Source organism: Rhincodon typus, chromosome 8 (genome assembly GCF_021869965.1).
Source record: "Rhincodon typus isolate 14 chromosome 8, sRhiTyp1.1, whole genome shotgun sequence".
Lineage (NCBI taxonomy): Eukaryota > Metazoa > Chordata > Chondrichthyes > Orectolobiformes > Rhincodontidae > Rhincodon > Rhincodon typus.
Window position 1 is genome coordinate 39,152,061 of NC_063339.1, and position 3,077 is coordinate 39,155,137.

Consider the following 3,077-nt stretch of genomic DNA (forward strand, 5'->3'; position numbering starts at 1 on the left):
GGAAAGGCAAACCAAGGCAGGACTAATACATTTAATAGTAAGGTCCTAGGAATTGCTGCCAAACAAAGAGACCTTGGAGTGCAGGTTCATAATTCCTTGAAAGTGGAGTCACAGACAGGGTAGTGAAGAAAGCATTTAGTATGCTTGCCTTTACTGATCAGTGCATTGAGTATAGGAGTCAGGAGGTCATGCTGTGGCTGTACAGGACATTGGTTTGGCCACTTTTGGACTATTGTGTGCAATTCTGGTCTCCCTGCTATAGGAAGGATGTTGTGAAACTTGAAAGGGTTCAGAAGAGATTTACAAGGATGTTGCCGGATATGGAGGGTTTGAGCTGTAAGGAGAGCCTGAATAGCCTGGAGCTATGTTCCCTGGATTGTCAAAGGCTGAGGCAGGACGTTATAGAAGTTTATAAAATCATGAGGAGCATGGATAAGGTAAAAGCCAAGCTCTTTTCCTCAGGATAGGAGAGCCCAAAACTAGAGGGCATAGGTTTAAGGTGAGAGGGAAAAGATTTAAAAGGGACCTAAGAGTTAACCTGTTGATATAGAGGAGGGTGCATGTATGGAATGAGCTGCACAGACCCATCCCCCTATAAACCCACCTAATCTACACATCCCTGAACACGAAGGGCCAATCCACCTAGCCTGCACATCTTTTGGACTGTGGGAGGAAACTGGAGCATCCGCAGGAAACCCACACAGACACAGGGAAAATGTGCAAACTCCACACAGACAGTCGCCTGAGGGTGGAATCAAACCCTGGTCCCTAGCGCTATGAAGCAGCAGTGCTAACCACCGTGCCACCCCAGTGGTCTGTGAGCAAATGTCTATCTGTCACAACTTTGACACTGAAGGTACAAAGCCTAACCATCTGTAGTGCTACACAATATTCTTTTGTCCAAGGTGTTAAGCTTCATGTACAGGCTCTGGGAATTTGAAAAGTGATTGCTACTCTGGCAATGATTAACCAGATGTTGCCAGGGATGAAGGGCTTAAATTATAAGGAGAGGCTGGATAGGCTGGGACCTTTTTCACTGGAGCGTAGGAGGTTGAGTGGTGACCTTATAGAGATTTATAAAATCATGATGGGTATAGATAAGGTGAATGGCAGGTGTCTTTTCCCTAGGGTAGGTGCTTTCAAGAGTAGACGACATATTTTTAAGGTGAGAGGAAAAAGATTTTAAAAAGATGTGAGGGGCATTTTTCTTATACAAAGAGTGGTTTGTGTGTGGAATGAACTTCCAGAAGAAGTGGCAGATGTGGGTACAGTTACAATGTTTAAAAAATATTTAGGTAAGAAGTGTTTGGAGGGCTCTAGGCCAGGTGCAGGCAGGTGGGAGTAGTTTAGGTTGGGATTACAGTCAGCATGTACTGGTTGGACTGAAAGGTCTGTTTCCGTGCTGTATGATTCTATGGCTCTATAACTGTGAATGTTTTCACATTGGAAAGCATTGCTTGTGCATCACAGCCAATAATAGGATTGATTTGTAATGTTGCCTGTTGCGGTCAAGAGTGCTTGGGACCAGGATTTAATGCCTTCGGTTCACATAGTACGTAATGCTCGCAGGTATATTTCAGCATCAGAGTATGGGTATCTGTGAAATGCTGTTGCCCTTCAAAGTGCATCTTATTGAAGAAACTGAAGACCCTTCCCTCACACTTACCCTGTCCCTGGATGTGATGGCAGCCATTTTCAGCACTTGTTGTTTCCAGTACAGTCGAAGGAAACAGCGGTTATTCCTCAACCCGTGAGAGTCTGCTCAGCCTCTCACTCTAGATGAGCCTGCAAATTACACGTTCCCTTCTTGCAGCCCTTTTCGTAAATCCCCATAGTCTTCGAACGTCCCCAAGTATCCTCCCACTCCATCTGAATTTTCATTGCCCCACTTTACACAGTCCCTGCCCCCATCCCCAGGCGTATCAAGTAAACATGTCAGACCTAGTCCTCCACTGTCACCCATAGAAATTAGGGTGCTGCTGACTGTTGATGACATGCCTCTAGTATTACCCCCTTACCTCCAACATATCATCCTCCCCATTATATAATGAGTTGCCATCCCCCTGCACAATTGTAATCCCCTCTGCACCCCAGCATGCTGCCTCTAATCCACAAAATTAAGTTCCCAACTTCCATCCCACCGCTCAAGCCCCTGATAAACCCCCCACTGACTTTTAGTGAACAGACCCCAGGGCTGACTGTAGCTCACCCCCTTGAGTCACTTAGACGGCCAGAACAATGAGTGACCAGGCCCACTGACTGGTAGCCAGACAGCTCCCTGACTGTGGTTCCACAGCTCCCCGGACTGTTTGCACTGGGGCCACAGGGCTGACTGTGGCTCACCCCCAGACTGTAGAAGTATGAACCCCTGACAATGACCATCCCAGATGTTCCACTGACCATACCCAAGCCTCTGAATTGATATCAGAGGCTCACCTTGACTTACTATGCCAGGAACCCCTGCATAATGGGTGTCTCCCTTGACTTGACTGGGAACTACTCCCCTCAGACTTTGAGACATGACCACTTGCATGAAGCACATGCAGTGTGCTTGATGGTGTACACACTGATACAGAGTGCAGTTCTGAGACTGACACAGCACATACCACCCAATTGACTGATGACTACTAACAACCTTAACAAGCTGCCTGCCTTTGTGTTTGTGCTGAAAGGCAAGGCAAACAGAAGTATTGTGAGCCTTTAAACTTTGTCTGAGGGGACAAAGTGCACAAAGTTGAGGCAAGGCGGGGAGGCTGTGAGCATACAAGTAGTCACAAAATGAGTAAGCACGAAGAGAGCAAGTGAGGATCTCTTAGATGCACTGTTATGATCCCAGCTGATGCTGTTACTAGTCAAATTCCAGACTGAAACCTGGCTTTATAGATCTTTTTTCTTATTTAATGAGATGGTCTTTCATTGAAACATAAATATGCATGCTGCAGATTTCATTTTAACAATAAAATAGAAGTTTATTATGCAAAATAAATGAAGAAAAATAGAGTAAGCTATTTGTATATAACACAATTTGAAAGATTTCTAAACATACACTAACAATATTATCCCATCTAGTCCAACAC